Consider the following 12,349-nt stretch of genomic DNA (forward strand, 5'->3'; position numbering starts at 1 on the left):
GCTTATGTAGATTTAAGGCCTAATATTATGACGTAGAAACATCCTGGCAAGAAGAAACAGTTCAATGAGCGGCGTTCATGTTTTCTATCAGAATGTACCCAGAGATCGATGCACTAGTTCCAGTAGCACAGAAGTACAAGGAAATGAGATCGATGAAGTTGAAAACATGAACGGCGCACGATAAACCGAACAAAATTTCAGTCCGTTCGGAAGGTTTACACTTCACAGCCACCATCAATACAGTGACACACGTCTCTTTTCAATTGAGTTGGAATAGAAGCTAGTGACTGATTCTCTCTATTCAAAATAAAGAAAAATATGGACGTGGGCCTGGACCAAATGGACCCTGAACGTTTCGAGCGTGAAACAGCAGGCTGGCGGCCCCCCGTGATGGATGGACGGGGAGTTTTTTTTATTTTTATATATTTTTTTTAAAATTTAAATAAATAGATTCCCGGCGAAGGTATTTGCAAAACTAGGCGCCTGCAGCCTTCTGAGGGAGCGGTTAGGGGCTTTTTTCCTCTAAAAATGTTTTTTTTTCCATTTTGTCCTCTAAAAATGTAATTTTTTGTGTAATTAAAGAAATAAAAAGGTAGGGGTGTAAGAAAATTAAGAATTTAAATTTGGAGTAGGTTATGTAATAGCCGGAGAAAAAAAATCAGTAATTAGTAGTCGCAGCATTTTACGTGGGTATGAGGTGCGAACGAGGACAAACATAGTATTAAACATAGGGTGAAAACATTACAATACACTGTAACCGCGACGACACGATGAGGAAACAAAGGTAGCATGTACGGTTCGCACTAAGACCTACTTATTAGTACGCCGATCCTAATCATAACATGCCTTAGGGAGGGAAAGTATGTCGGGTTACATTAGGTAGTCTCTACTGCGTGCATCTAGGATACTTTCCCTTTCGGAGGGCATCGGGACCTACCGCCTTAGCACGGCGGGCTCTCTCCCGCTTCCTTTCCCTCTCAGCCTCTCAAGCCTGAGCCACGGTACGGTCGTGCGCTGCCTTCCTCATGTGCTCTTCTTCCTCCCGCTTGAGGCGAAGTTCCTCTTGCTGTTGCTCGTACTCCGACGTGCGTACGCTTCCCTTCTCCACCTCATGTTCATGTCGACCCACTGCTTCTGTGAGTCATTTTGCTCATTGTCGAGCTACTGAATAAAATCACAGAGCGGTGGAGGGAACTGAACAAATGGAACAAGATGAGCGGTTAGTAAAAGAGGGTGCGAAATCAGAAGAGATGAGGTGGATATCTGTTACCGTACCGGTCGATAACCAGTTGTTGCATGGCGAGGCTTGTCATACTCGTAGTTGGCACACATGAAGAAGCGCAGCCCATAGGTGTATGAGATGTCCTGCGACTCGCGGAGCTTACAAAGGTCACCACAGAAGCACATTGGTGGTTCGAGACCTTCAGGTATGGTAGTCCCCCAATGTTTCTTTGGTGGGCTCGATGGAGCTGAGGAAGACATTACACTTGAGAGATATGAGAAATGAGCGATGCTTCACCGTAAGGAGGTTCGGCTATTTATAGTTGGGGGAGGCAGGAGCATTGGATTCGCTCGTGAAGAAAGGAGTGAGGGCATGGGCGTAGCTGGTGGGAGGAGCATCGGATTACATCTTGAAGAATGGGAAAGTTGTGTCATTGCTCATGGTCAGAGATTCCACGTTTATTAGTACCCGTGTTGTCATTTACTGATTGGAAAAAGCTGGGTAGTGTTGTCACATCTTGTTTAAAGCCTGCAGTAGGAGGCATGTGTTGTCAAGTCATGGTTAACTGCGGTACGTCCTCCGCATCAGTGTCCGCTATCGACCGGGCGTACGGCACAAGCGTCCTGGTAACCAGGTGGCCTTGGCCACTAGTGAACATCACCCACCCAAACAAAAAAAGCAGGAAGGCCTCCAAATGTCTCGAGACCGCGTATGCGTTGGCGTGTGGGTGTATGTACGCCGGCTGCACATATGACTGGTGTCAGAAAGGATCATTACGACATACTTTGTTAGTATTCGATAGGTTGTATGTTACTGTACCTGGAACTGTAGGATCCACTTCTTCGTTGGCCCTCGTGCATCGGATAAGAACTCAGGCACGTAGGGGGGTGCGTCCACCTTTCGCTCCACCGGGCCAAATCGCTGATGCATGTCGTTCATCCAGTCAGCCTGCATATCGATGACCCCAACCGCAGCTCCCGCGCAAGGAAGGTCTAAGAGGTAGGAGACGTCCTGCAGGGTCGGGGTCATCTCTCCGCACGGGAGGTGGAACGTATGTGTCTCTGGCCTCCAACGGTCGACCAGTACTGCTATCAGCGACCGATCGAAGTAGAAATGACGGGTCGCAACCTCGGGGTTCTCCGTCGATCGGGCCTCGACCAATCGGCAAAGCGGTAGGAGTCCGGCCGCTGCCAACCTATAAGTGTTGCAGTATATCAATAATATGGAACAACAGCAGTGATATGGCAATTTCGTATCAAATTTTCTAAGTACCTGTGCTTCCATCGCTCGTCTATCGTCAACAGCTCTCCAGGGCCTTGTGGGCGAAACACTCCTAGATCCGTCTGGTGCTCGGCGGATAAGAAGCTGCTATGCTTCTTGTCCACGGCAGGGTCCAAATGCTCGGGGGTCGGAGGGTGAGCCATCTCTGCATTTGAAAGACATGTACATTAATACATTGATAAATAAATACAACAACAATATACTTTGAATGCAAATTAACTATATGCGAAATTAACGAATATTAAAATGGTACAAAACTAGCACAACACACATAAAGCTCACCTAGACAACAGGTGCATCACCGCCTGCATTTTTGGGACAATATTTATAAGTGTGACCTACTTTATTGCACTGACTGCATCGCTTAATCCTAGGGCCAGTCTCGGATTCATCCATATCGTTGCGAATCCGATGAGTTTGTCTTCGGCCCGGTGCGTTCTTCATCTTTCCCAAATCAGGCACATATAAGAATCTGCCATATGTGGAGTTCTCGTACAATAATAGCTATCAAGCTATCCTCAAGATGTCTCCTCTTGAAGCCTTATATGGAAGGAAGTGTAGAACACCGTTGTTCTGAAACAAGACTGGGGAAAGCCAAGTTTTTGGCCTAGAAGTTCTGAGAGAAGCAAAAAGATAAGTACAAGAGATCAGAGATAATCTAAAAATTGCTCAATCGAGACAAAAGATCTATGCAGATAATTGACGCCAAGAACTGAGTTTTGCAGTAGGAGACTTTATGTATCTCAAGGTGTCACTGATCAGAGATCTACACAGATTCAAGGTCAAAGGCGAGCTTTGACCTTAGTTTATTGGTCCATACAAGATATTGGGAAGATGAGGTGAAGTAGCTTACCAGCTTGAGTTACCACCTCAACTCTCAGGGGTACACGATGTTTTCCATTTGTCACAGTTGAAAAAGTGTTTGAGAGTTCCTGAAGAGCAGCTATCAGTAGAAGAACTGGATGTGTGAGAAGATCTCTCTTACTCATAGTATCCGGTCAAGATTCTTGAGATGTCAGAACAGGTTACCCGAAATAGGCGATCCGTATGTGCAAAGTGCAGTGGAAACATCACTCAGAAGAGGAAGCTACCTAGTAAAGAGAAGATGATCTAAAGGCAGAGTTTCCCCACTCTTCTTCGATCCTTCCGAATCTCGAGGGCGAGATTCAGCCTAAGGGGGGTAGGTTTTTAACACCCTAAATTTTCAATTTTTGTAATAGTTTAAAATTTTGCTAGAATTTAAATAGGAGTTGTAGATTTTATTCAATATAGAAAGAAATTAATTTCTAAATTTACATTTGCCTTAGGTTGTAGTTAGGTTTGTTGCATTAATGCCACAGTAGTTGCAATAGAGTTTTATGTGTGTAAAGTGTCTGCAAAAGTTCGCTAGAAGGTGCTCGTTTAAACCTCTTTTGAAATTGGTTCAAAACATAAAAGAAAAGCCTTTTCAAAATTCCCTAATTTCTATCGGGCCAAAACTCCTTCAAAAGTCCGACCTAAATATCCTTCCCCCCCACCCCCCCCCCCCCTTTCTTTTCTTTCTAGGCCGCCTCGCTCCCTCTTGGGCCTGGCCCAGCTATCTTTTCCCCGTGCTCGCATCCCTCTCCCGTGCTGGGCCTCAGGCCAGCCTCCCCTGCATCCGAGCCGGCCACTGTCCATAGCACCTGAGCTGCCCCCTCCTACCCTCTCTCTGCCAAGTGGGCCAGAGCCAAGCCACCCGCCAGCTCTGCTTCTTCCTCCTCCTGCTCGCAGTTTCCACCCCCAAATCCCGCTGCCCATTCAAAATCCAGTGCCTCCCTAAGCCAGTTCTCGCCAATCAATGTCACTCCCACGATCCCCAGCATCTCCTTTACGCACTACATGAAACCTCCCGAGTTCCCCTCCCCTCTTTCCTTTGTTCTTTAATCCGATTTATGGAAGGTGGCTGCCGGTTTGGAAACAGCTCCGATCGTGTTGCTCTACCTCCCCGAGCTCCCTCCTCCCTATTTAAGCCCATCCTGAGCACCGTGCGCCCATTCTCCACTTCGTCCGATCGCTTTTGCCCTCTCTCCCTTTCTCTTGCGCCATCGCCATGCCTTTTGTCCATGTCGCATGTAAGAGCTCTACCGCCACGTCTATCTCCACGGCCGAGCCCCCTCTAACCCTGCTTCTCCCATCTATGGCATCGAAGGATTGCCGGTGAGGCTCCCGGCCGCTTCCCAGCATCACCCGACCCCCAGAATGCCACCACACCGAGCTCGAGCTCTGCCCGATCGCCCCTCTCCGTCGCCGGCCTCCCACAGTCCCTCTCCACCATCGAGAAGCCCATGGTGAGACTCCTCATGCCCTCCTCTTCATTTTGTGCTTTTCCCATCAAATTCCATGTCCGGATGCGTGTTTTCGCTCTTTTCTGGTGAGGTTCCTTCCATGTGTCACCGCCGGCCGACCGCTGGCCATGCCCAGCGTTGCCCGGTCTGCCCCTTCACCCCAAGCCATCCAATCTTGATTGTGTGGCTCAGATCGCATACCACTTCACTCTTTTGTAATCGGTCCACCGTGGACAAAAACGCCACCCAGCCTTATCTTCTCCCACCCTCTCTAGCAACTAGGCCTCATGAGCTGGTCCCCCAGTCCACCCCCTTGGGTCCACGGTGGACAACAGTCTTAGTAGCACCACGGTCCACCAGCTCGTGAGTCGAGCCCACAACTTAGCACTGCACCAGCCCACAACCCGGTCCACAGTGCAATCACCACACAAATCCCCTTTGGTCCACAGCTTCATGGACTGAGTCCAAAAAACAGTAGTGCCCTTTTCTTTTTCCAGAAATTCCATTTTCACCAAACCTTATGAGAGCCATAACTCCTCTGTTTTCACTCCGATTTTGGGAATTCTTTCGCTGATATTCCTGTAAAATCATAATCTATCTTTCTACCAAATCTTGTAATTTTTGGAGTTCATTTAATTTCCCATTCGGTATTTATTTTTGTGTCACCACATTTAATCTAAATTTAGATTTAGCCTTTTAAATAAAGTTGAGTTTAGATAATTAAATATTTATGTTTAGGTTGTAATCATATTTTAGTCGCACATGTTAATCTAGTTTAAGTATAGGTTTAAACCCTTTTGCTAATTAGATTAGTTTTTAGAATGAACTAAATAATTAATCTTTCATTTAAATGATTAGAATAGATTGTTATTTCATGCTTTAATCCATAGGATTTAACCTTAGAATAATTAAGTAATAAATTAACCAGTGTAGCGGCTAGATAAATAAATACATGTCATTAGAATATAATAGAATAATTAATGTTAGTAGTTAATTAATTGAATACCCCTTTTGATAATTAATTAATTAGATTAATGCCGTGATTTAACCTAGATAATTAATTACATGCATGTTTTTACCATAGCAATAAAATAAAGCTTAATTAGAGTGGTAATTAAGCAACACTAGATAATTAAGAATATATAGTGCATAACCTTGGAATAGTGTATAGATTAGAATGTTTAATCTGATCCTTAAGCTCATATAATCACCTTGAGTTATACTTCCGTATATATGTATACATACTCATATACATATAGACATAAGTATCACACATACGTTCATATCTGTACTCGTGCACTCACCTATATGTAGAAACCCTAACTATCGTCTTCGATAGTTAAGCTAATAAACACTCACCTAGTTGTTAATAACTTGATTAGATTTTCTCTTAAATTAATAAAACCAATAGGTGAATAACTTGACCTAGTTTCGCTAGATAATCTCACCGGTCTCTGTTTGTCAGTTTCGCTTAGCTTAGAGTTGATGATCATCTTTCCGTTAGGTTAACTTTCGTCCTTTTTCCACATTCGTTCTTCTTCGCTTTGGTGTTCCTTTGGTTTTGTTCTAGTGTTCCGTTGCTTAGTCGTTGTGCGCTTTTCATCGTTAATCTACGTAAGCTCGAAGTCAAGGATCTAAGCAAGAACGTCAGAATAGAACGGAAGGTGAGGCCAAATGATGAAGAACCCGGGAAACTCAAATGACAGGAACAATCATGAATTGACCGTTGTGAAGGCAAGTCCTATCTCCTTGATCATATTGAACCTATATTTTAAAATAATCTACAAGATCAACTAAAACTTGACTTATTATCGCATGTGCTATGTATAGTGTTTCCTTAAAACTACTTGTAGTAGTTAATCCTATTAACACTTATCATACTATAAATGTTATCATCTAAAATATATATCACCCTAGGATTACTTATTGTTATCTATATTAATAACAAATGACGTCTTGATATCTAGCATGCTTAGGATTGAATACGTCTCCTCGGAGATGTCTTTTAAAACACCTCTCCTCAGAGATAAAATTTACTGTTATCAATGATAAATCATAAATAATGAATCCTTGATGGTTGTGAAATCCTTGATGTCATGTGGGATGTGGAGGGTGATGTGTAAAAATAGGTGAGAACTGTTTGGCGAGGGCAGGTGGAGTAGTACTCTGAACGATGATGCTCCTAAGGGCTTGAGTTACCTTGGTGGTATTCATTTCTAAAAGATACCTACCCTGGCCGCTTAAGAGCCGAGTCAATTCGTCGTCATGCTTAAACAACCCCCATGCAACCATGCGTCCTGAATGAGCATGACTTGACTTCTTCTTCATCGTACTAAGTTGGGCATCATACTAGGATGTTGGGAACAACGAGTAGTCAAGTGACTATGTAGCCCTCTATTTGAAAGTGCAGAGACTGGCAAATGCTTAAAAACGGAACTTGGTGTTCAATGCAAGACCACTAGTACATAAGGGTAAATCTCGTAGAAAAGCCCGGTAGGAAAAGTGATTGGAGTGTCTTGGTATGATTCACTCCTTTGCTTGCAACGGTTGGAGGCTGAGCATATCGTGTGGGTATAATGTACAACCTCTGCAGAGTGTAAATCTATTCGAATAGTCGTATCCACGGTCATGGACAAGCGAAGGTAGAACCTTTTTGACTAGACTCTGGGCACGTGTGTCTTCATGAGTGAGTGTGTGGACTAGATGTCCGTGTGATGAGGTTACTGGCTCAATCCGCCAAGAGCTATGTGGTACTAAAGGTACACCAGAGCTGACGAAAGGGACCACAGAGCAAGGTATAGCCCCTCCATGGACTGAAAAACCCCTAGATATAACTTGTTACTACTTTCTAGATTTACAGCTATTTAAAAACTTTGTGACCATGTTATTTTTGTTCTAAAAGGTTAACAATAGAGAATATTACTGGATACCTGCATAAAACATGCTTTATGCTTAAAACTATATCATAAAGCCTTATCCTTGATTCATCTATTATGCATCTATCAACCCCTTGAAGTAGTATAGAACTTGTTGAGTACCTTCTGTACTCAGTCTTGCCGCTTTCAGATTGTTGAGATGGAGATCAATCTCAACCCAGATGAAGTTAAAGAGAAGAAGTCTAAGGTCACATCCACACCCAAGTTACCTGTAGCATTGGGTTGCATCGTTCGTTTTGCTCCGCAGTTGTGAGGAACCGTCCAAACATTATTCTGATTAATCATCAAATCGATAATTTACTTAATTCAACAATTAACTAGAATACTATTCTGATAGTCTTGGCACATATTTTGTGCCCAAGATCAGAACACATACCTTTTCAACATTTAATATCACAACACAGCTTACTAAAGTGCGAGTAATTAACATTAAATTACAAGTTCTTAAGCATTTACCCAGTTAATACAATTTACAACAAAAGATAGCTAGGAGAAGATAAAAACTAACTCAACTCCTAACAAAAAAATAAACTATGCAGCGAAAACAAAAACTAAAGACAGCAAAAGATGGGTGAAGCCATATGCCATTAGGCTTCAACCCAAAAATACGACCTCCGAGTAGTTGCCTATTCATGCCCGCCACCACCCTCAACGGGTGTGAAGTAGCCAAAGATCAACTCCTCATCGTTGGTAGCACCTAAAAAAACAGCGTGAGTATGAAGGCACTCGCAAGACTTAATCCATAATGAGCACTTATAAATAGTCCGACTCTAAGGATTATGCATTTGGATGTTAGCAAGAAAATGTCACATGGTTAAGTAAACTTCGTATGCGAAAGCAAATTTGACATAAACATGTGTGAGCATCTATACTTGACCAACACGACTATCTAACCCATAAGTCTCAACTAAACATATATGTAAACGAAACCATAAGAATAATATCTGTAAAGTACCATCTCAACCCATCAACCACATCAATCCATACTTGTAACTCTACGACTGCTGCAAATGGACAAAAGCATGCTCATGACCGAGAGCGCGGTATTTTGAAATGTTTTTACATTTTGCAAGGGTACTCCTTTATCTACACGACTTGAGGATCATGTGACTTGCATGATCACACAGGTCCATACAAAGGGTACTTATGTCAACCTTTTTCAATAAGCCTCGACTATTTGATCATACGTCGATAGGTGCAGAAGTCATCCAAAACTACTCCCGAGCAAATTGGATACCCCAACCGGCCTCATGCTCGACACCATTGACCCGCACGCTAAAGAGTCACAGCTACAAAGGTAATAAGCTTATCGTTCCCATATGCGACATGTAGTAAGTATTGAATGTGCTAAAGTTAACTGCAACAACGATCGGTGCTTAAACGATACAAGCGGTCTACAGTGTCCGGACCCCTCTCTCGACCTACCCAAGGGAACTCCACATTCGAGCTGGACAAACACCCCTAACATTGTCCACATCTCATCTCATTCTCACCACTCATCCAATCAACACCATCAACCCATCATTGAATGAGTTATAGACTCTATAAACTCTCTCAAACATCATTTAATTAATTAATTAATTATCAAAAGTATTTTATTGAGTTCCAACATTTTTAACATGTAGTTCATACTCATACAAATCTAATGCAACTAGTTTCATGATTTTTGGAGTTCATATGAACTAATTATGAAATTTACAAGCTATTAGTATAAAAGAAAATGCTTAATGAACAGTAACTCCGGAGTTTCCGAATTTTTCTCTGAACTTTCCGGTCTACGGAGTCTCCAAAAAATTCTTCGGACACTCTAGATTTATCCAGACTCTCTGAATTTTTATCCGAACTTTTCGGCTTTTGCAAAAAGCATTTCTTCGTGGGAAAAAATTATCGATTTGATTTACGAGTCTCTCTCAACCAAAGGGAACATGTTTGAGAGAGTTTATAGAGTCTATAACTCATTCAATAACCTAGCAACTTGATTCCTAACTCAAATCTCATCCGAATCCTCTAATTTAGCTCCAAAGCTCAATAAGTCAAGAACTTCACAATCCTAGCTTAAAATTCGAAATCCAACCATCCAAACTGCAGATTCTTGCCATGGATGCCTAGGGAACTTACCCAAGGATCCTTGCCGAGGCTGGGGACCATCGATTGAAGGAAGAAAAGCTCGGGAAGAGGAAGAACGCTGATGCTCCTTGTACTTTAAACAAGAACACCAAAAGACATCAAAACCGGCTCGAATCCTTTGGGAAAACAAAAGTGAATTGGATGGATCAAAATCTTATAAGCTAGGGAACGCGTGAGTACCACATGCATACCTCGATTCCTTCTCTTGAGGTGGGATTTTGAGAGAGAATGAGAGAGTGATTGAGAGAGAGGGAGAGGAGAGCTGAGTGGTGAGTGAAAGGAGATGCACAGGTGAGAGAGAGGGAGCAGGTGAGTGAGAGAGAGAGGGGGAGTGGGTTGCTGCTCAAGTGGAGAGAAGGAGATAGTGGTTGGCCCATTCTAGTGGGGCCCATGTGTTAGAGAAAGAGTCTATTTTAACTGTGAATTATATTCTTTTCTCTCATGATTTTTTTTCCTCACATCTGATTGACTCAAATTGAAGTGACATGATGTCCCAAAATAAATTTCCCCAAAATTAATCATGACCCTAATAACGCATAATTAGACTTAATTACATGATTCCAGTTTCGGGATGTGACAACTGTGCTGTAGGCTATTCTGCCTAGCTGGTCTGTCGGATCCTTGTCCACGAGACCATCTTTTATGCCGTTCAAGTAATTATTTTATGTCATTTTATTTGAAATATGTATTTGATATAATTCTGGAGAAATCTGTACATATCAGCTACTTGATTTAGAGACTGATACAATAGGCATAGAGGAACCCAAGGTCGGGGTCCTTACAGTAGCGACAGCTTGGAGGGCTGGAGCGAGGGTAACGACGATGAGTCCATGGAGTAGATCGGGGTAGAGTGAGGTGGGGGATAGTGGGAAGGAGTAGCTGCAGCTATGAGGTCGAGGAGGATGCGAGGATTCCGAGTATTGTTGTGCCTTACGACGCTCGATTACAGAGCAGATGACTAAGGAGAAGTCCAATGGCACCGCTGGCCTCGTTGAAGTCAAAGCCCAAGCCCTCACACATAGCGGCGCTCAGCTCTGACTCCTGGTTGGCTTCTTGCGAGGGGGAAGATGAGGAGCGTGGCTAGATCGTTTGAGGAGAGAGGAAACGGGTAAGCGAAGAGCGGATCAGGAGAGGTACTGCGCGACAAGAGGTGGTGGAGTTGAGAAGGCTAGGCACAAACGCGTGGATCTGGTCGAGGAGGAGGCACAGGAGTGAGCGGGGAGGGGAGCCGTGGGTGCGAGCAGGGAGGGGAGTCATGCGAGTGGCCAGGGACATTTAATGCAGAGCGGGGTTGGCGTGCGAGCGTAGAACAGGAGTAGAAAAAACTAACGGTATATAAATTAGAGATTTTTTTAAGTAGGAGAGCAAAACACATAAAAGTGTTGTTAATAGATTGGAAAAGCAATTGGAAAAAAGGTAAGATCATTTTTAACTATATTTTCTTCATTTCGTTCCATTCTTGATTCCCCTTTCTGTTCTTATTCTCTTTATATTCTCTCATCTTCAATAACTTCTTTTTAGAAGGATTCGTGAAGAGAAAGAAGAGAATCATTTTTCAGAAAAAATAACTTTAAAAATTCTTTCATAACAAAAACATAAAAAGAAACCATTATAGCGCTAAAAAGAAAAAAAATCGGTTTAAAAAAGATTTTCGTCCGCAAATGAAATAGCTTAGCATGCCTTAATCGCTGCCTCTACAGCCTCAGCTCGCACGTCAGCGCTTGTACGACCAAACCATACCCCATCTGTCGGTGAGTACAAAGTTTATTGATGGTAGCCACGTGCTGCGTCTCCGAAGGAAAAAAGAAGGGATAAATACAAAAACCCCCAAAAGTCACTTGGATTTTGACTTTCCTCCTCAAAAGTTATTTTGTTGCAAAAAAACCCCTCAAATGTTTGATTTTGTTGCAAAAACACCCCCAAAAATTCAAAAAAAAAATTTAAAAAATCACAAAAAATTCTAAAAAAAACTAGAGACAATTATAAGACCTTTTGTGAAATTTGTTTTAAAAAATAATATCCTTTGCATCATATTTTATGGAGAGTAAGTTTGAAAAAAAAGAAAAACTTGCAACTCATTTATTAATTCGAGTTAAATGCATAATTAATTATTTACTAATCCAAAAATCATGAAACAAAATTTTCTAGTCTTCTTACATGATCCTCTATCTTGTAAAAATACATGAAATCTTGAATTAGTTATTGTAACGTGCAGGATTGAGTAAATGTGTTACAGATAGATTAATTCATAACTAATCCATAACACCCCCAAAATTAGTGAAACCACTTTTATTAGTTTACTTAAACAATTATTTGTGTAGGAAAAATAATGGTAGACATGAAAAAGTTAAAATAACATGAGTTAATAAATGAGTTGCACATTTATCTTTTTTTTCCAAACTTCCTCTCCATGAAATATGATGCAAAGGATATTATTTTTGAAAACAAATTTCACAGAAGGTCTTAGAATTGTCTTT

This window comes from Phragmites australis, chromosome 3 (assembly GCF_958298935.1).
Source record: "Phragmites australis chromosome 3, lpPhrAust1.1, whole genome shotgun sequence".
Classification (NCBI taxonomy): domain Eukaryota; kingdom Viridiplantae; phylum Streptophyta; class Magnoliopsida; order Poales; family Poaceae; genus Phragmites; species Phragmites australis.